Source organism: Hippopotamus amphibius, chromosome 16, assembly GCF_030028045.1.
Source record: "Hippopotamus amphibius kiboko isolate mHipAmp2 chromosome 16, mHipAmp2.hap2, whole genome shotgun sequence".
Lineage (NCBI taxonomy): Eukaryota > Metazoa > Chordata > Mammalia > Artiodactyla > Hippopotamidae > Hippopotamus > Hippopotamus amphibius.
Genome location: NC_080201.1, coordinates 27110928 through 27133624, shown reverse-complemented (window position 1 = coordinate 27133624; position 22697 = coordinate 27110928). Strand labels below are relative to the sequence as shown.

At 43.1% G+C, this 22697-nt stretch overlaps 1 pseudogene; it reads left to right on the top strand.

The window, feature by feature from the left end:
• Nucleotides 1-22697, top strand: part of LOC130838901 (coiled-coil domain-containing protein 113-like) — a 47016-nt pseudogene that overhangs the window by 21094 nt on the left and 3225 nt on the right.

Below are 22697 nucleotides of genomic sequence, written 5' to 3'. Positions count from 1 at the left end.
TCCTGGCCTGGCAGCTGAATGGGTGTTACTTCAATATATTTATAAATAGTTTAGGTCAGAACTGAGGTATTATTACTAAAAGAGCTACAGTCTTTTGCGTGCTTATTATGTGCCAAGTATTTTGCCTATATGACGTTATATAAAGGCACAATAATCATAGAACGTTGGTGAGGAAACAGACACAGAAATTAAGTCACTTTCCTATGGTCACACAGCTAGTCAGTGGTAGTGCCAAGATTAAGACTCAGGTGTAACTCCCCAGCCTGCACTGGGAACATGACATATACTGAAAAAGAAAGATGCTTTGCTATATTGTGCTTTTCTGGTGAGCCTTTTCCACTAATCTTAAAATTCAGCCAAACAGGATTTTCAGCTCAATAAACAGATATTCAACTCAATAATACATGAAAATATCAAAGCTGCTCTCTCTCATATATACATTTACATACGTATGTGTATTATACACACTCATATACAACTTACATGTATGTTATATAAATTAAAAGGGTCATAATCTTGGCATATCCAGGATAAACTAGGTTTATCATCTCTCGTTGTTTAAAAAACATCTATTCAAAGCTTGTCCACCATTTATAATAGAATTCTAGTGGATACTTCATCCATTGCATGCTGGAAATAAAAGAGCTAAGAAATATAAACCAAAGAAAACCTCTGAAGATTGTGGATGTGTGTAATTTCAAGAATTCAGTAGTAATTCAGAAGGAAACTCACAAATGGGTTAGAAGATACTTGAAGAAGAAACTTGTAGCAATTTAAAATATATAGGCATATCTCATTGTATTGCATTTTGCTTTATTGCACTTTGCAGATATTGTGTTTTTTACAGAATGAAGGTTTGTGGCATCCCTACATTGAGCAAGTCTCTTGGTGCCATTTTTTCCAAAAGCATTTGTTCACGTCATGTCTCTGTCGTATTTTGGTAATTCTTGCAATATTTCAAACTTTTTCATTATTATTATGTTTGTTATGGTGATTTGTGATCAGTGATTTTTGATGTTACCATTGCAAAAATTAGGACTCGCTGAAGGCTCAGATGATGGTTAGCTTTTTAGCAATAAAGTATTTTTAAATTAAGGTATGAACTTTTTTTTTAGACATAATGCTATTGCACACTTAGTAGACTACACTATAATACAAACATAACTTTATATGCATTGGAAAACAAAACAATTTATATGACTCACTTTATTGCAATATTTGTTGTGGTGGTCTGGAACTGAACCCGGAATATCCCCAAGGTATGCCTGTAATCCCAGTGCTCTGAATTTTGTGGCTCATTAGATGTATTTTAAAAATATATAGAATACTTAAATAGTATTTACTGTGGGCCAGGCACTTTCCCAAAGTCTTTGCATTCCTCATCACAACCCTCAAAGATAGGTGCTGTTATTATTTCCATTTTACAGATGAGGAAAGTGAGGCACCAAGAGGTTAAGTATCTTGCAGAAGGTTGTACAAAGCTAGTAAGTGTTAAATACTAGTTATTTGGGGTTTAAACTCCTACTGGTGGAACTAACTCAGGCATCCTCTGTCTTGCAGCTATGGGAACTCTGCTCTCAAAACTGAGACAGAGATGTTTGAAAAATATTACAATAAATTGGAGCCCAGGGACCAGCGACCTCCACGATTATCCGAAATTAAAATATCAGGAGCAGAAATTGCACAGGTACGCAAGGGAGATCTAAGAATTCTTTTATTCTGCTTGTCCCTTTAGATGCACATGGTGTTTGTTCTCTGTCTTTGGTGTTCCATCTTGGCCAAGTGGCATGTGACTTTCTCCCTGTTCTTCTTTTGATTCTTCCTTCCCCTCCAAGGTTTCTCTTTCCAATGAGTGTGAAGGGAATCAGGTCCAACTCCCAGCGGATTGACTCTCACAGAATATCTTAGTTTATTTGAAATAACTCCCTTCAATTGGGGGACCCAAATGTGTACAAGGCCTGGCCAGCCACATAAAGGAGTGAAGATGGGCCTGGTGTGGGCGCTGGAGAGTTCCTCCCTCATCTAAAAGGGCTAGCCAGATGACCTGGTGTTGCCAGAGCAGCTGATTTTTTTCAAGAGAAGCTGGAAATCTGGATTATTTTGGTGGAAGCCTTTGATTTTCAAATGTGGGTAATTAATGTTTTTTTTTAATTTTAAACTGTGTACAGGTCTATTTTTTTGAGGAGCAAACAATGTCATCTTCAGGTCCACACATTCCCTGGGCCACCTGCTTTTGACCTTTGGTTTCAATGCCTAGGAAATCCAAAATTCTTGTCTATTTGTTTTTTGCTGAACACCGTGGCCCCTGATGCAATTTCTCTTCTGTGTTCAGTTTGGGAAGCCCTGAGCACTGGGCTTTCTCTGACACTGACTTGAATGCTAGTCTATAGGAGGTTCACGGTTTTCCCACCGTCAAGACACTTTCCCTTATTTATTTTCAGTTCCCTGTCACGCATAGGCCTTTGAAGTATTTGGCACAGTGCCTTAGGTTGACTTGCGAAATGAACATCACCTCAGCCCCAATATCCAGAATTCTTTCACATTGACTTGGTTCTCTCTGGCTGTCATTCAGAATGATTTCTAGCAGGTCTGAGTGGTCATTTTGATGACCACCTTAGGCTGCTTTATTACCAATTCCTCCTTGACAATGGCTTTGTTTTTCTTGTGTTATAGTTACGAGGCAGGCGTAAATCCAAATCCCGTGTAGGTCTGGAACGTGTGCCAGGCCTCAGCGTGGACCAAAAATGTGAGCTTGTGCAAAAAGAGCTGGAAGACACAAAGGATGAAATAAGACACATGAGGGCAAACGCTGAGAGAGACCTGCAGCATCACGAGGTATACCTTCCTGCAGGCCTCCTCCCTGGGCTCCCCGCCTCTGCCTCAGTGAGAAGTACCTGTAGTATGTTCATGTAATGGTTGGTGCTTTGAGAGAAACACAAGTAGGAAAAGATAAATTGAGGACCTGCCTTTAAGGAGCTTACCATCCGCTTGAGGAGATATCAAATTTTAAACTCTTTAAGATGAAAAATTTCAAAATACACAAATGTGGGGAAGCTAGCACCGTGAACCCTCATGTATTCAACACCCACACGTAACAGTCATCAACGCATGGCCACTCTTGTTCCCTGCGTATCCCTACCATCTTCCCCCTCGAAATAGGCCACTGGGCTATTATGAAGTGAGTCTTAAACATATTGTTTATCTGTAAATATTTCAATCTATGTCTCTAAGATATGGATTCTTTTTTAAAAAAACCCATAATCATAATAACCATAAATGCCCTTTAAAATTTATAGTAATTCCTGGGCTTCCCTGGTAGCACAATGGTTAAGAATCTGCCTGCCAATGCAAGGGACAAGGGTTCAAACACTGGTCCGGGAAGATCCCACGTACTGTGGAGCAGCTAAGCCCGTGTGCCACAACTACTGAGCCTGCGCTCTAGAGCCCGCGAGCCACAACTAATGAGCCCACACTCCGCAACTACTGAAGCCCACCTGCCTAGAACCCATGCTCTGCAACAAGAGAAGCCACTGCAGTGAGAAGCCCATGCACCGCAATGGAGAATAGCCCCTGCTCTCTGCAACTACAGAAGCCTGCGCCCAGCAATGAAGAGCCAACACAGCCATAAATAGAAAGAAAGAAAGAAAGAGAGAGAGAGAGAGAGAGAGAGAGAGAGAGAGAGAGAGAGAGAGAGAAAGAAAGAAAGAAAGGAAGAAAGAGAGAAAGGAAGGAAAGAAAGAGAAATTTTAAAAAGTCCTTCTAAAACTTTGGACTAATTCCCTAATAATACAAGGGGCTTGAGGTTTAAGTCAGTGAGTTGGGTGAAAAATCCCTTGTCACCGTCCATGTGCAACATCCGTGACTGTGCTTCATGTCTTGTTGGAGACCAGTGCAGTCAATTTTCCTCCAGAGAAGAAGCATAACTGTTGATTTGCCCATGGGAGGAAGTTGGTGGCTTGCATTTGGTAGCCATGTTGTATGAAAAATAGATGCTTCTGTTCTATTTCTAAATTTTTCCATTTCTAAATGGAGGCACACACAGAAGCACACTCATTTCCTCAAAAGAGACAGATCAGTGGACTCCCGTCTCCATTGACAGAACCATCTGTACTGTATAAACCTATCCCTCTCTTCCTCTCTCCCTCCCTCCCTCCTGCCCTTTCCCCCTCTCCTTCTTTCTCTTTCTAAACATGCATTGTTGAATTCTAACATGTTAAAGGAGCTCAGGATGTGGTAGACCTTGTGATTAAACATCACGGTGTGGGCTAGAGTGGTCAAAGAAGACAGTGTTGAGGAGATGGGGCTGGATGTAGGACTTGGCGTGGCCTTGAAGACTGATGGCATTTTTTTCAGATATAGGAACACAAGGGCACCCTAGCTAGGTAAGGTGAATGGCATGAACAAGGAAGTGGAGGTGGGAATGAACATGGCAAGTCCATGACCTTGAGGAGGCTGGTGTGATTAGAGAAGAGGGTGCTTTGGGGGATGTGGTAGGAAATTAGGTTGAGTAGGGCTGTGAGACCTTGAAAGCCAAGCATAGGGGCTTCTCTTTGGTGTCTTAGAAATCAGGACCCCAGTGAGGATAACTGAGCAGGAGAGTGATGAATAGAAAGTAGCATTTAAGGGGGGTGGATATTCTGGCCTGTGAAGATGATGCGGAGGGAGGAGGCTGGGGCCAGATGCCGGCTGATGAAGGAAGGTGCTTTTGCTCCTTGGTGCCCAGTGAAAAAGCCTGAACAAAGATGCCTTGCTCTGCAGCTACTCATTTTATTCTTTAAAATAATATGTGTGTTTGCATTTTCTTATTTAAAGACAATCTCTGTTGTAGCAAAATTTAAACATACAGGGAAGCTAAAAGAGGAACATTTGAAGACATCCACAGTCTTACCACAGTCTTACCACAGACTTGTATTTGGCTCTTGTATTTATCTCCTAGATTCATATTATTTTCTATGTGTGTATGAATTTCTTTATGAAAAGGTATATTATTTTGTAAACTATACTTTTCACTTAATAATGTCTTTCCATATCAGTACATAGATTCATTTATAACATCTTTTTTTACATTACAGAAGTATATAGTAAAAGTGCTTCTTTGCCTCCCTACTAATCCATCTTTCCAGATGTGACTGTGGTTAATGTTTTGGCATGTAGCCTTCCAGATATTTTTCATATATATGGTATGATATTGATGTTATAATTTTTAATGATAATGTTTCAGATATGGAAATGCATATTTCTGGAGATACTCAAGGCCCTGTTCTTGTTTGTTCTTTGCCTTTATATAGATACTATAACTTTTGTGAGGCATGGTTTTAAATAACAACATTCATATTGTCTAATTTGTATCTTAAGGATATCTTTCTGAGACTAAGAAGAAACGTTATGTATTGAGACACACATAGGTCACCCAATACGTGTTTCCTTAGACAGCTGTATCCTTGAGAATTTTTGGCAACTGCTCTCTCTTTGTGCTGACTCCCCCAGGCTATCATTGAGGAAGCTGAAATTCGATGGACCGAAGTTCAGAGAGAAGTGCATGAGTTTGAAAAAGATATTCTAAAGACCATATCCAAGAAGAAAGGGAGTATTTTGGCCACTCAGAAAGTGATGAAATTCATTGAGGATATGAACCGCCGGAGGGTAAGTTGGCAGGCGGTTAGAGCTTAGAAGGAAAGATAGATTCATAGAGCAATGACCCAGAAGTGGTCCATGTGAAGCAGCCCCACTCCCTTTGATGCATCATAAATGTTACCCACATATGCAGATTTTTTGTGTCCCTCACAGTGTGTGTGTCTTAAAATGCGAGTTTATCGAGTCTAAAATCAACCAGGCAGGATGAATATTCATACTATCTCAGACTGTATATAAGTCCCCTACATACGAACCTTCAAGTTGCGAACTTTCAAAGATGCAAATGTGCATTATAAACCTATTACAGTACAGTGCTGCATAGTCGATTGTGTTAGTTGGGTACCCAGGCTAATTTTGTTGGACTTACGAACAAATTGGACTTACGAATGTGCTCTCAGAGTGGAACTCGTTCGTATGTAGGGAACTTACTGTATTTTGCAGTTTGTTTCAAGATCTGATGCTATCTTGAGAAAGGTGTGAGTCTATCTAGGGAGGTGACTATGTGGCGTGGGACAAGTAAATCTTAATTTCTTTGAGTTCCATTATTGTAAGAATGAAATATAAAATGCTCCTTCACTTCCAGAGATTTTGTAGCATATCAAACTTCGCTTCCTGGAGATAGGTAGAGTTACTAACCGCAACATGTTATAGGTAGTAAAAATTATATAAATTACCAAGAGAATAATAGACCAAGGAATTGTAAGATCATCTTATCAGGAAAGGCCTCTATAACCAAAGATATACCCAAGTTATCTTGAATTTAAAATCAATAGAAAAATTGTATGGAGCAGACCCAGTTTCCTCTGCTTCTGGGTCATGAGTAAAATACCATAGCAACACCAGCTTGAGTAGCCATAAAAGACTTAAAAATAGGCGACTGCATGGTAGCGCTCAAGGTTTAGTTCTGCAGCCCTAGACTTGCCAACTTTTCAAACCAAAAGGGAAGAAGAAAAACAATGGATTAAAATTTGCTTTTATTTTTTTAGGATAATATGAAGGATAAATTACGTTTGAAAAATGTTTCTCTCAAAGTCCAGAGGAAAAAGATGCTTTTACAGTTAAGGCAGGTATGTGGCTTTGTCTTTCTTTTTCTTAAGGTTACTGTGGTGGATAGAACAATGTCTTCCCAAAGATGTCCATGTCCTAATTCCTGGAGTCTGTGAATATGTTACCTTATGTGGCATAAAGATTGTGCAGATGTGATTAAGTCAAGGATCTTGAGATGGGAGATTATCTTGGATTATCTGAGTGGGTCCAGTGTAATCATAAGGGTCCTTATGAGAGGGAGGCAGGAGAGTGAGACTCCGAGAAGCTGTGGTAAAAGAAGCAGAGATCAGAGTGATGCTCTTTGACGTTAGAGGAAGGGATCATGAACAAAGGATGCAGGCCACCTGCAGAAGCTGGAAAGGGCAAAGAAACAGATTCTCCTCTAGAGCCTCCAGAAGGAATGCAGCCCTGCCGACACTTTGATTTTAATCCAAAGAACCATTTCAGACTTCTGACCTCATGAGCTGTAAGATTATACATTTATGTTGTTTTAAAGCCTTGAATTTGTGGTCATTTGTCACAGCAGCAATAGGAAACGAACACAGTGGCTGTGCTAGTAGATGAAATTGGCTTGAATTTAAAAGACCCTCATGACATACTTATTGACCCTCTTGGGGAATGTGGCCTGGGTGGCACAGTTAGGAGTATGCCTTGGTAAGTCTTTGAACAGCTGACCTTAAAGGCTCCCGACTAAAGGCGGTAAGGCAGACATGGCACAGGGCTGCTAGAATGTGGTTACATAGCTCCATCCTCTTTTAGCTCAATATCTTTGTTATTAACTCATTAAATGGGCATCGGTGGCGTGCGCATCAGAGGTGGCCACTGACAGTGACACCGAGTTGGGGAGGAGAATTAACATGTCGGGGGACCATTGCTTGATTGACTTGGGATCCCAAAGGCTCAACAGGCCGGGACAACTTTAACACACAAAGTGACTAAGGACAGATGTTAAGATCCTCCACTTTGATCCCCCCAAATATCTGCACAGGTCATGGGTGGCTCAGTCACGGAGCAGCTGGTAAAGTCCGCTCAGCTGGGGGTGGTGCTGTGGCCTAGGCTGCACTCCACAGGGCCCCCCAAAAGAGGTGCTCTTGCTGCACTCTGTTCTGAGGAGCCCACCTGGAGCACTGTGTCTTGGGGAGAGCTCCATGCTTGAAAGAATCTATAAACTAGAGTCCACACAGTAGAGGAAACGGAGAGCAAGAGGGGAGAAAGCACGTGACTGATGCGGCCCACGAGAAGGGGTCCACAAGGGCCATGGATGCTGTCCCCAAGTGCTCTGGCCACTGTGCGGAAGAGAACACATCCCTTGGGAGGCCCCCCAGGGTGGAGCTGGGCCGGGGGGTGGAGGTGTCAGCCAAGGAGGGTTGAGTTCAGTGTAAGAAAAAAGGTGGCCTCAGCAGAGCTGCCTCCTGATACCGAGTTCCTGGTTCTCTGGGCTTCATGCAAGCCCAGGCATCCTGAAGCGTGAGAGGGGAAGCAGATGGATGACCTTTAACCTAAAAGCCATTGCTACAGAGAGATGACACTGATGTGGTCGTGCCCCCGCGGGCTCACAGGCTATCGGGGAGTGGTGATGGGAAGGAAGGGCGTGGGTGTGTAACTGTCGTGCAGAGGCAACAGCGACAGGGACCGGGTGTCACAGCCTCCAGAGGCTGCATGGAGGGAGGAATGACCCTCTCGGGTGGAAGATGGGCTGGGAACCTTTGAGCTGGATTGTGGGTCAGTTGGGGCTTAAGGAAATGGTTGTGTTTTTCGGGGAAAGGGAAGAAGATGCCTTCTAGGAGGGAGTACGGCATGAGTAGCACGTGGGGGTAGGGAACAGTCCCGAGTCTGGCTCTTGTGTACCGCACATGTAAGATGGCATAGACCTGGTGGGGCAGGTAAGGTGGGGCCGGGGCCAGGGAGGGAACCCAATGCACTAATACATCCCCCATGCGGAAATGTCATGCGATCAAAGGAAGGGCATTTATGGGCTGCTCGTCCTGGGTTTTCCAGGTTAAAAACAGCGTTTAAATAGCCTTTCTTCCTTCACAGCCCTGTTTAGGCACCACGTCCTTGGGGAAGCCTCCCCTGACCCAGCCTTTCTCTCCTGGCCTGGCTGAGGGGCTTCTGTTGCCCTCTGTCCCTGTGTGTCCCACTATACCACGCTGTGACCTGTGAACTGTCATTGAGTGTGGAAGTATCATATTTACTCAGATCTCTATCCCTGGTGCCTAACACCATGCCTGGCACCAAGCAGATCCCCAGTCCAAGTTTGTTGAATGACTGAATGATGACTGACTTCCAAAACCTCACCTGAAATTGCAAGGTGCGAGCCATACGTTCAGAAGTCGCAACGTCACATCGTTTCTTCTTTCTGAGCTGTAGAAGGAAGAGGTGGGCGAGGCCCTCCACGATGTTGACTTTCAGCAGCTGAAGATCGAGAACGCTCAGTTTTTAGAGATGATTGAAGCAAGGAATCGAGAACTGATCCAGCTGAAGCTGGCATCCGGAAACACCCTGCAGATCCTCAACGCGTACAAAGTAAGGTCCGCGCCGGTGCCCAGGTCCCCAGGGCTTTCTGTGCCCACCTTTCCGGCCACAGCGAGGTTCCAGGGCACCCCTGTGGTTTTGCTGAGAGCCTAGGCCTCCTTCACTCTTCTGCTGCTCTATGATTTTTCCCGACAAAGCCATGTCTCCTGAAATACTCCAGATGTCCCCACAATCCTGGCTGCGCAGTAGAACCATCCAAGGAGACTTTTGTTTTTTTAAAGATACACAGACACTCTAATCCAACCCTGACCAATTGAGTTAGGGGGTGAAGGCCGTGCATCTTTTTTTTTTTAACTCCCAAATGATTTTTATGTGCAGTGAGTTTTGAGAACCAGCCACATTCACGGCCCTGTTTAATTTAGTGTGTAATAAGTACTTCTCTGCTTAAAACCCTGCAAAGGAAATCATCTTAGCTATAAATCAGAAAACTACTAAATAATTCCTCATCCACACAGAATGTTTTTTGTAGAGAAAGAGACACTATTGATAATTAACCAGGGACTATGGGCATGAACTTGGCCTGTCCCTGGTAGACCAGGCTGTCTGGTCACCCTGCTGGCAACTGTCTGAGGCAACCGTCAGCTAATTGTGGGCCTGTGTCTCCTGCCCACTGGTCTGGGAGCTAAGGATGGTTTTTACAGACTATTTGCACCTGATTTGATAGAGAACACTCCCTTTGAAACCCAATTAAGCAAAATTGATTTCTCCCCCAGAAATTCCATTCTTCTCATTAGTACACCTGTATTCCAAAATATACTTAATATTTTTTATTTTGAATTTTATCAATAAAACCTTTGTGGAACGTTGGTTTTTTTTCTTATTAATATAATTACACAATGTCCTCAATTTTGCCCCTTGGCCTGCAAAGCCTAAAATATTTACTACCTGGCCTTTTACAGAGCAAGGTTGCTGATCCCTGGCCCAGTGCCTAGGCGGCAACAGCGTCCACGGGCTTAGGTAGCTCACGGGTAAGCTTCATTTGGCCCACAAAGTGTCATTTAAAAATGTGAATTCCAATGTATTTAGACTAGGTTTATGTTTGTCCACCATTTTCCTTTTACAAATGAAAAACCTGCATGCCATATGTACTCAGTACATTAGGTAATAGAGGAAAATTATTCTGTATATTTTTCATGAGGTCTCACACGTGCGTGTTTGACATTTATATGAAAGTGATCCCTCCCTCCGCCCTTCCATCCCCTACACATACACCTGAATTTTCAGCAGTTTTAGACGATACTGGCTGAGCACCTGCTTTGGCCAGGCACTGTCCTCAGGGATGGGGACACATCACAGACCAGCTGGAGCTCTGTCCTGGTGGCGCGTCACAGAAACCTGCTTCTGAGAGGTAAGGCGTCCGTCCATGGTCCCCAGTGGAGTCTGAAAGAGGCAGAGTCATGACCATATTCAAGCAACATGTGTGCGACAGAGCTGGGACTCCTAGTGCAGTGCGTGTCCCACCTCACCCAACGGCCTCCCCCTGGCGTCACGTGTGTAGACAAGGCTGTGCTCACATGCTGACATTCTTGTGTTCGACTGAAGAGCCACGAGATAGGTGGTTACATCACATCGAACCTTGATCCTACCCTGAGGAATCAACTGGGCGGCACAGGGCCAGTTTGGTCCTGTGGGGAGAAGGCAGGGCTTTCGAGTGGAGCTACTGGGTTATAAAATGCAACCGCCAGGTCCAGGGCTTGAGCTCCTTAGGACATCTAAAGGCACCGTGCCTGTAGGTTGTGATCCCCAAACAGGGCAACACAGGCCATGGTGGGTGGAATGGGAGCCATTCTGGTCAGAATCCCAGGGGCCGGGGTGCCTGTAGGCCTGTTTAGAATAGCAGCAGGCAGGTGGTGGAGCTGGGAGGAGACACCTGCTGGAGTCCTAAGGGGACACAGTGAGGGGCTGAGAGAGAGACAGGCTCACTTTTCCGTGTGTCAGTTCTCAGGTCTCCTGGGGAAACAAGGCCCAACAGCTGTGGGTTGTCGCGTCAGGCCTCTCCTGGGGACCTGGATGGGGACTCCACGGGGGACCATGGGCGATGCGTCACCTCCCAGAAGCAGGTTTCTGTGACGCGCCACCAGGACAGAGCTCCAGCTGGTCTGGGACAGTGTCTGGCCGAAGCACGTGCTCAGCCAGTATCGTCTCAAACTGCTGAAAATTCAGGTGTATGTGTAGGGGATGGAAGGGCGGAGGGAGGGATCACTTTCATATAAATGTCAAACACGCACGTGTGAGACCTCATGGAAAATATACAGAATAATTTTCCTCTATTACCTAATGTACTGAGTACCTACAGCAACGCCAGGGACAGGGCTGAGTGTTGAGGGTACCGCTGTGAAGGAGACAGACACGGTCTCTTCTCTTCAGTGAGTTTTGTGAGTGGGTCTCCGTCAAGGGGGCCCCTTTTTCTCTGCTGTGCCCTCAAGCTCTGCCTGATGGAAGCTTGTAGAATATAGGCATGTGACTACAGCTTTGAGGTGTCACTCTTAATTGACTGTAAACTAGTGATCCGTGTATAAACTAGTGGTGCCTGTGGCAGATAGAATTCCGGGATGTCCCCCAAGACTCCCCACCCCCTGGTTTATTCACCCTGCACGTTGCCCAGGGCTCTGACTGTGACGGGTTCTGTTAGTAGGCTCCGTTCTGTTCTATGATTAGGTTAGATTAGATGGCACAGTTGACCCTGAGATGAAGAGATTATTCCAGTGGGTCTGACCTAATCACATGAGCCCTTTGAAAGTGGAGTTTTCTCTGGATGAGAAGTTCTCCATGGCCACCTTGAAGATAGAGGGACCACATGGAAGGGGTCTGAGGGCGGCCTCCAGGAGCCGAGGACCACCCCCTGCTGACAGCCAGAAAGGACATGGAGAGCTCAGTCTTACAACTTCAAGGAAACGTTTTCCGCCAACAACCTGTGAGCTTGGCAAGGACCCTAAGTCCAGAGGAAAGCCCTGGCCGACACCGTGGGTCCCTCCCTGGGCAGAGAATCCAGCCACACTGTGCTTGGACTCCTGACCTATAGACACTGTGAGATAACAAATGTGTGTTGCTTTAAGACACAAATTTGTGACCGTTTGTTACAAAGCAGCAGGAAGCTAACATGCCTTTTTAGAAATAGCCGCCTCTGGTGACCGTCCTCCTGCTCAGGGTCGCAGATTCTCTCATCACACCTCCTTGAAGGCCCCGCCCCGGCAGAGCCAAGGACTGCCTCGAGGTTCTGTTCTTTCCTGCCCAGTCTCTCTGTCTCTCTTAGTTGTCAGATGAATGCCTGTCTTCCCTCTGCTTTCCTTTTCTCCCGCCCGACTGGCTGGTGTGCAGTGAAGTCCTGTCTGCCTCCCCTTCCCCACAGCTGACCCCCTCAGTCTGGCCTCTTATCCACTTTTGCTTTCCTCAGCAGAGCAACTTCATGCAAGATGTGGACCAGGAAATGAGCCTTAAAGAAGGGATTGGAGACAAGAAGAACGGGGAGGGAGGTTGCCCCCAGGTGCTCTAAGTTCCCCCAGGCAGGTGGCTCCAGGCTTTTCTGCCAGGTTGAAGATTTGATACCCTTGGGCATCGCGCCAGTACCTTCCTCTCCCCAGCCCCTTTTAGACTCTCCTCTCTCAAAGCTCTTTCCTTAGCTTGAAATGTTCCTCCCATCCCTCTTACCTAGACATACTTGACGTCACCTTTCAGCTCTTTTTCCAGCATCCCCTCCCCCAGGGAAACCTTCTGGACCACTGTCCGTGCATTCTTGGTGCTTGGCACAGTTACAGTTTGGCATTTCTTCTTGCACCTCCGTCAGGGCTGTGAGCAGGCCTCTTGGTGGCAGCCCTAGGTTGTTTCGCTGACCAGTGCCTGGGTGGGCTCTCAGGGTTTGTCGAGCCAGCCCACTGGAGTCACTGGCTTCTGTCCCTTGGCCCCTTCCTCCTCAGCCAAGCAGAGCACATCCCAGCCCCTCCAGGTTGACTCTTCCCCACTAGGAGAGGGAGGTCCAAAGGGGGCAAATCTAAGAAGCAGGAGCTAGGGAGGAGCTGGTGAGGGGTGGCAGCAAATGATGCAGTGGGAGGCTGTGGGGCAGCTCCTGCAGGATTCCTCCAGCACCAGCAGGCTTTGGAGACAGTGGTGGCGTCCATGGCTGTGAGATCGTGCTGCCTAGGGTCAGCTCCTGGCTTCCCCTGGTCTCTGTGACCCTGGGGGAGTTGCTTCACCTCCCCAAGAGTCAGCTCCCTCACCTGTACTGTGGGCTCACAGTAGCATCCATCTCTTCATCCAGGTGAGGTAGGGATGGCAGCCTTGTGCCATGGGCTCTCCACGTGTCAGGCACCGTGCTCAACACTTTACCAGGTTTGTCTCCCTTAAGCCTTTGCACAACCCTACAAGGCCACCAGCCCAAGTTTAGAGAGGTTCTCTTAGTAGGTGGTGGGGTGGGATTTGGAACCAGGTGTGTCTGACGACTTTGCCGGTGAGGACAAGCCTCCCGAGGTCCTCTCCTCCCCTGTCACGTAGACACTGGGATTCTGAAAACCTGGGCACCTGTGAGAAGGTCAGGCCCAAGTTCTTGGATGGTCCTGCTATTGTCCTGCTTACAGAGAGCTGTTTGTCTGTCTATCCTTCCTATAGTTCTGAGCAATCATCTTTGCTCAAGACTTGCTGTGCTATTATATTTCAGAGCAAGCTACACCGAGCCATGGAAACGTCCCTCAATCTGGACAAGGAGCTCTTGCTGAGAAAAGAGTTACTTGAAAAAATCGAAAAAGAAACCCTACAAGTAGAGGAGGTAGGAGAGGGTAAAACATGCTGTTTCTGGTGTTCTTCTCCTTCTGTCTACAAGGGCTTGAGTCCGCATTCACCAAGATCTAGGCCACCTTGGTTTTTGTCTAGAAAAACCTAGATCATAAAAATCAAAATAGCTCTGGGCCCTCAAATGAGAAGGTGGGCCCTGGAGGCTCCCAGTCCATGGTGTTGCATTAGAATCTGGAGTCAGAAATCTCAAAGTCATCTAGAAATTACAGAGTCCAAATGATTCTCAAGAATTCCTTAAGTGACTCATAAGTTACCAAATTCAAAGTGTCGTGTGTTCAGTCTGGCAAAAAGTGTATGATGCATGTGAGAATGTAACTGGTATGAGAAAAAGAACACATGGCAAATATAATGTTCTATGTAAAGGAGAGAAAGCTCTTTAAACATGGCGTTCTCACTCGGTACAGCAGATGCTCGAATGGCAGACCTGTGATGTCTGTACCGGACACACTCCAGGGTGTGCGGTCACCCTGTGAAAATGTGTGGAGTCATCTGAGCTCCCTACATCTGCACTGGGATTGAGTGCTCTCATTATTTTGCTGAGCATGTAGAGTTGATTTCCACCAGTTCAATGCACCTAGGGTATGACTCAAAGGGGACTTTGGGGGGACGGTGGGGGAAAATGAGTCCTGGACTTGTATTCAGAAGGCCTGGCATCAGGTTTGCTGTTGCCAGTCTCTAGCCTTGAACAAGGCTTTGAATTAGAACTCAGTTTCCACATCTGTGAAAAAGACGTCACAGCCCTTGTTGTGGTAATCAGATAAGAGGACGCTTTGTCAACCTCTTAAAGCCATTAGTTCAGTTATTACTGTCATTCTCTGGAATAAACCTGACGTGTCCCCAGCAGTGTGTATGACCCCAAACCCACCTACAACGGCCAAAAAGCCACAGGGTTACTACCTCCAACTCAGTTTTGCCATGGCATCCGTACCATATCCTTGAAGGAGAACCAGTACCCTTTGCAAAAAAGTTGGTCTCACTAGAGTGGCCTGTAACAAAGGTGAAGCAAAAGTCTGTGTGCTCTCTCTACGCAGGGTTCCTGTGGTCTTTCTCTGTTTGAGTTGATATCTATTAGATTACAAATAAAACGTGAAATCAATTTTTAAAAGCCTAGCATTCACGCCTTAGTATATTTTCGTTTTTTTAACTTCTTAAAAAACAGCTCTATTGGGATATGATTCATATATTAAATAAATTACCAATTTAAAGTGTACATTTGAATGGTTTATAGTAGATTCACAGAATTGTGTAACCATCAACATAATGATTTTACAACATTTTCGTCACCTCAGAAAGAAAGCCTGGACCCATTAGAAATCCTCCATTTCACCTGACCGCATTCCTACCCTCCAGCCATAGGTGACTACTAATCAACCTTCTGTCTCTGTGAATTTGCCTTTCCTCAACCTTTCACATAAAAGGGACCATACAGTGTAATCCTTTAGCTTTAATAATATTTTCAAGATTCACGTAGTAGCACGTAGCAGTACTTATTTCTTTTCGTGGCTGAATAATACTCCCTTGTAGGTACCACATTCTGTTTATCCACTCATCCGTTTGATGGGTATTTGCATTGTCCTCATTTGGGGGCTATTATGAATAATGCTGCTGTGAACATTTATGTACAAGTTTTGGTGTGAATAGATGTTTTCTTTTCTCTTGGACATATAGCTGAAAGTGGAATTGTGGGTTATATATATGGTACCTTTCGGTTTAACATTTACAGAAACTGCCAAACTGTTTCACAAAGTGGCACCATTCTACATTCCCATCAGAAATGGGGATTTCTGTACATCTTCACCAACGCTTGTTATTTTCAGGTGTTTTTTTAATGCTGTCCTAGTGGATGGGAAGTGGTATCTCCTTGTGGTTTTGATTTGAATTTTCTTAATGACTAATGACAATGAGCACCTTTTCATATGCTTTTTGGCCACATGTCTATCTTTTTTTGGAGAAATGTCTATTCAAGGCCTTTGCCCAGTTTTAACTGAGTATTTTATTTTTTTTATATCACTGAGTTATAAGAATTCTTTACATATTCTGGATTCAAATCCCTTATCAGGTATATGACTTGCAAATATTCTCTCTCAGTCTGTGGGTTTTCTTTTCACTTTCTTTTTTTTTTTTTTTTTGGCACACAGGCTTAGTTGCTCCGCGGCATATGGGATCTTCCTGGAGCTGGGATCGAACCCGTGACCTCTGCATTGGTAGGCGGAGTCTTAACCACTGCGCCACCTAGGAAGCCCTCTTTTCAATTTCTTGATGGTATTGCTTGCAGTGCAAAAGTTTTTCTCATTTTTAAAAAAATTGTGGCTTTTTTTTTTTTTTGGCTGTGCTGCTTGCAGGATCTTAGTTTCCCAAGCAGGGATTGAACCCCTACCCTCAGCAGTGAAAGTTCGGAGTCCTAACCACTGGACCACAGGGAATTCCCACAAATTTTTTCATTTTGATGGACTCCAATTTATCTATTTTTTCTTTTGCACCTGTGCTGTTGGTGTTGTAGCTAAGAAATCATTTTCTAACCCAATAGCATGAAAATTTACTCCTGCATCTTCTTTTAAGAGTTTTATATGTCTTAAATTTAGGTTATGATCCACTGTGAGTTACTTTGTAAATGGTGTGAGAAAGGGTTCCCAAAGCTAAAAGAAGAAAGGAGATGCAGTGTGTTCATAGAATTTATGTTAACCTTCCTATTTACCACTTGTGTGGTTCTCTTCCCTTCTTCCTGTAGATTTGAGTTACCATCTGGTGTTATTTTCCTACTCAAATACAGCTTCATTTCAGCCTGCCTCCTTTGTGCTATAATTGTCAAATATATTACATTTTATATGTTATAGGTCCAATATAAAATTATATACATTATTTTATGAAAATGCTTTTTAAATCAATTAAGAGCAGGAAAATATGCAATTATACTTTTTTTTATAATTACCTACATAATTACCTTTGCTTGTGCTGTTTGTTTTCTTGGATGTAGTCTTCTTCTACAGAAGTAAAGTGCCATTTTCATCACATCATATCAAGGGAGCATCCTGTCAGCATGTCTTTTCATTGCTGATGTTAAGCTTGATCACCTGGCTGAGATGGTGTTTCACAGCTTTTTCCACTGCAGAGTTACTCTTTCCCACTTTTCAGACTTTACTCTTTGGGAGGAAGGTCCTGTGTACAGCCCATGCTTAAGAAGTAGGGAGTTATAAATTTTTTTGGAAATCTTCCCCATTTGTTTCTTTTAAAAATTATTTATAGCAGCATTGGGGACTTCCTAGGTGGCGCAGTGGTTAAGAATCTGCCTGCAAGTGCAGGGGACACAGGTTCAAGCCCTGCTCTGGGAAGATTCCCACATGCCACGGAGCAACGAAAGCCCGTGAGCACAACTGTTGAGCCTGAGCGCTAGAGCCCATGAGCCACAACTACTGAGCCCATGTGCCACAACTGCTGAAGCCCACGTGCCTAGAGCCCATGCTCCGCAACAAGAGAAGCCATTGCAACGAGAAGCCCGCACACTGCAAGGAAAAGTAGCCTCCACTTGCCGCAACTAGAGAAAAGCCCGTGTGCAGCAACAAAGACCCAACGCAGCCAATAAACAAATTAAATAAATAAACTTATTTTAAAAATTATTTATAGCAGCAACTCATGAATATTAATTTTATATATTGGGCTATAATCTAACATTATTTATTTTGTTGCTCCCGTTGTTCCAGTTTGGCCATTGGGAGCTCTTTCAGTCAGCTCCTGTGTCCCGTTAGCATATCCCTATTTTTGTCAGTTGTTGTCATCATATGTGTGTCTGTTTTGTTTTGAGCACCTCTTTCCTTTATGGAAATAGAAGATGCTCCAGGCTCTTCTTGTATATTTCCTACCCCAGTCCTAGAATTAGCCATTTCCCCAGGGAGTCCTGGGTCCTTTTATTTGGTTAATATTGGAAACCAAGATCTGGGTGTGCTCACTGCTTTCTTTCATTTTTGAAAGACAGTTTTGCTGGATGTAAGATTCTTGGTTGACGGTTTTTTTTTTTTTGTTTTTTCCTTTCAGCACTTAGAATATATCATCCCACCACGTTTTTGGCCCCCATTTGGTTTCTGATGAAAAGTCAGTTATTAATCTTATTGGGCTTCCCTTGTATGTGATGAATTGTTTTTGCTTGCTGCTTTCAATATATTCTCTTTGCCTTGTCGGTCAACATTTTGAGTATGAAGTATCCGGGTATGGATTTCTTTGCACTAATCCTACTTGGAGTTTGTTGAAGTTCATGGATGTATAGCTTAATGTTTTTCATCAAATGTGGGAAGTTTTCACGTGTGTTGATGTACTTAGGGGTGTTCCACATTTCTCCAAGATTTTTCTTTCTTCTTTTTTCTCTGTATCCTTCATATTGCATAATCTCTATCAATTTACCTTAATTGATTATTTCTTCTGTTGGCTTAAATGTACTGTTGATCCCCTCTAGTGAATTTTTCATTCCGCTTGGAAAGACTTCAGATTTTCTATTTGGTTCTTCTTTTTTATTTTTTAAATAATTTCTACCTCTTTATTGATATTCTCTGATAAGACATTATCATCATATATTAATTCTTTAAACATGGTTTCCTTTCATTTTTTGAACATCTTTATAATAGCTGCTTTGAAGACTTCACTAAGTCCATCATCTGGACTCTCTGAAAGGCAGTTTATGTTGCCTGCTTTTTTCCCTGTGTGGGTCACACTTCCTTGTTTCTTTCCTATTTCATAATTTTTGTTGAAAACTGGACGTTTTAGATAGTACACTTTAGCATCACTGGATACTGATCTCGGTCTTGTCATTGGTTTTGCTTGTTGTTTAGTGATTTGGCTGGACTAGTTCAGTAAAGTCTATTTCTCCTGCTGTTAGTAGCCTCTGATGTGGCTCCCCAGAGGGTTCAGCCTTGATCATGGGTGCAATCTCCCTGACAACCAGGGTGATTTCAGCTTAGTTCTCTTTGACTCCTCCATCTTCCAGCTAAACTTCTGGCCAGTCTACCTCTATTGGTATCACACCCAGCTATCAGCCTCCATTAATTACTAGCTGATCACTCTATTGCTTTAACGCCCTGAGACGTTAATTGTTCTACATTCCGATCTAAAGTCAGGCCCCATCACAGGGGCAAAGTGTTGCCAGTCATTGAGGCTCGCTCTAACCCCGTGAGGCTCTTCTTAATTGTCTCTTTCTCTGGTTAAGTTAAACATCTAGCTGACCTACTTCTTGCTTGTTGCTACTAATATGGAGCTATCAGATTGATCTTAATCGCTCACCCCAAAGATCTCCAATCTTTTCCACAAAGTCCTTAGGCATGAACTCCCCACACTCCGTTCCAAATAAAGCTCATCTTCTTAGGCAGCATTCCAGAGCTTTCTGTTTTACAGCCTCTCTCCTTGGGCAAAATTTCTACACTGTTGCCCTGGAGCTGGATGTGGGAATAGTGGCCTGCCTTTCCTGTAGTTTCACCCCTGTTCTACGAGTGGGGTGCTGGGTAGGGACTGCAGTCCCTGGTCTTCTCAGAATATCCCTCGTAGCTAGTACTTATTTTTTAATGCTTTAATTCTTGCTACTTTGTTATATTTTATCTTAGGTATTCTCTAATCACCATTCTCACAAGAGTGTCCACTGATGGTTCTGGGTACTTTTTTAGGTCTCCCCACAGTTGTATGTCATGCTAGACAGCAGACATGCACTGAATGCTTCCTGACAAATTTTTGTTGCATTCTGAAAACAAGTTAATAAAAAAATAAATGTATTGGGTTGCTTCAAACTGAATTAAAGCAGCACTTCTGAAACCAGAAGGTGACAACCAGTCACCTGGGGATCTTCTTAAAAGCAGATTTTGATTGGATAGGTCTCAGGTGGCCTGAGACTCTACATTTTCACCCAGTTCCCAGGTGATGCCAGTGTCACAGATTGTACTTTGTGAATCAAGGAATCAAAATACAGTACTAGGGTAGGAAGATTCAACATCATAAAAATGTTAGCTCTGTTCAAGTTCATCTGTGAAATACTAGTATTCCAATTAAAATAACGAGGAGATTTTTTTTAAAGGCTTAAATAAGCTGACTCAAAAATTCTTTTGGAAAAATAAATAAGAATATCCACAAAGTTCTTAATAAGGAAGAGACTAGCCCTACTAGATACTGAAACATGTCATGAAGTTACAGTATTTAAAACAAGTCCATGGGGACTTCCCTGGTGGTACAGTGGTTAAGAATCCATCTGCCATTTCAGGGGACATGGGTTTAATCCCTGATCCAGGAAGATCCCACATGCTGTGGAGCAACTAAGCCCATGCGCCACAACTACTGAAGCCCATGCACCTAGAGCTCGTGCTTCGTAACAAGAGAAGCCACCACACTGAGAAGCCTGCGCACTGCAACAAAGAGTAGCCCTCTCAAGAGGAAGGGGATGTGGGGATATATGTATAAATACAGCTGATTCACTTTGTTGTACAGTAGAAACTAGCACAACAGTGTAAAGCAATTATACTCCAATAAACATGTGGGGAGAAAAAAAAGAATAGCCCCCACTTGCCACAACTAAAGAAAAGCCCATATGCAGCAACGAAGACCCAACACAGCCAAAAACAACAACAACAACAACAACAACAACAACAACAACAACAACAACAAAACAAGTCCATGAATAGACTGGAAGATCAAAGAAAAAAGTATAAGCCGTATGATGAACTCCAATACAGATCATATATGATATGTATATGATCAAGTATCTGATAGTTTTGATATTGATACATTTAGTTTATGATAAAGGTGGCATTGCAGTGAGAGATAGCAGATTATTCAGTAAGTGATTTGCAATGACTGGGTAGCCATTTAGGAAAAAATTAATTTGGAACTATATGTAATGGTGAAATTAATCCAGGCATATCAGAGATTTAAATGTTAACAATAAAAGCGCTGAAGTCCTAAACTTATATAGTGGGAACAGTTTTACTGTAATCTTGGAATGCGGAAGACTTTTAAAATATAAAACCTATAAACCATGAAATCAATAAAGTCAGCTATATAAAAATAAAAAATTTGCTGCACGGCAAAAGCCATCATAAGCAAGCCAAAAGATAAGTAACTGGAAAAATATTGTATCTGATATCACAAGGAGCTAATTTTCTTAAAACATAAATGTCATAAATTTAACAAGAAAAGTCTAACAAAAAATAGGAAAAACACTGGGCCAAAGAATTAAAGTTATACACTGAAACACAGTACATTAAAATTTTAATTTATGCATTAAAAAAAATAAAGTTACAGAAAAGCTAAACAATCTCAAACATATGAAAAATATTCCTCTTCACCCATAAGGAACAGAAAATAAAGCTATATAATGAGTTACCATTTTCCCTCTGTTAGATTGACAAAGATGGAAAAGTAAGATTGTGTCTAGAGAACTGGGGAAAACACAGTCTCAGACACTGCTGCAGAAGCATAACTGGCTTTATCACTATAATAGAAGGCAAGTTAACACAATTTACCCTACAAACACCTATGCTTAGGGCAGGGTTTCTCAACCAAGACCCTACTGACAGTTTAGATCAGATAATTCTTTGCTGTGAGGGCTGTCCTGTGCACTGTAGGGTGTTCAGTAGCATCCCTGGCCTCAACCTACGAGTCGCCAGAAGCACTCCCCTAATTGTGACAAACGAAAATGTCTCCAGACATTGCCAAATGTCTCCTGGGGACAAAATAGCTTCTGATTGAGAACCACTGCCTTAGAATAAGCAATTTCACATTCAGTACCTTATCCTACTGATACACTTGCATTTTTACAAAATGTTATATACCCAGAAGATTTATAATCACAGAACTCTCTGTTGTAATAGCAAGAGATGGAGAAGCTAAGTGACTGCTGGGGACTTGTTAAAGTATGGTACATCCATACAATGGGAAATTATGCAGCTGTTTAAAAGAATGAGTACATTCTTTATGTGTTGATACAGAAGAACCTTCAAGATTTATCGAGTGGAAAACAAAAGTTGGATGAATGAAAGTGAATAGAATTAGCTACTCTTTGGGTCAAAAAAGGTAAACACATGTGTCTGTATGGATATCGATTTCTAGAAGGATGCACAAAACCTAAAAATAGTGTATGCTTCTTGGAAGGGGGACCTGCATGCCTGGGGACAAGGGTGGGTTGAGAGTTTGTCACTGTGTACTTTTATACCATTTGAATTGAATGTGTTGCCTATGCAAAACAATTGTTAAAAGGACAATGTTTCTTCGAAAAGCCACTTTTCAAAAGAAAAAGACTAGTTAATTTTACTGTATAATAGTTCTAAAAATAAAATTTAGAAAGACAGTTTCCTTAAAAAATTAAATAATCGGGCTTCCTAGGTGGCGCAGTGGTTAAGAATCCTCCTGCCAATGCAGAGAACACGGGTTCGATCCCCGCTCTAGGAAGATCCCACATGCCGCGGAGCAACTAAGCCCGTGTGCCCAAAAAAAAACAACAACAACAACAACAAAAAAAAAAAAAACAAAATTAAATAATCACATGATCCAACAAGTTGTCTTCCAGGCATATACCCAAGATAATGGAAAGCGTGAACTTGAACAACAGGTATTTGTACACCCATGTTTGTAGCAGCATTATTTACAGTAGCCAAAATGTAGAAGCAACTCAAGTGTCCATCAACAGATGAATGACTAACCAAAATGAGCTGTGTGGATATATAACAGAACAT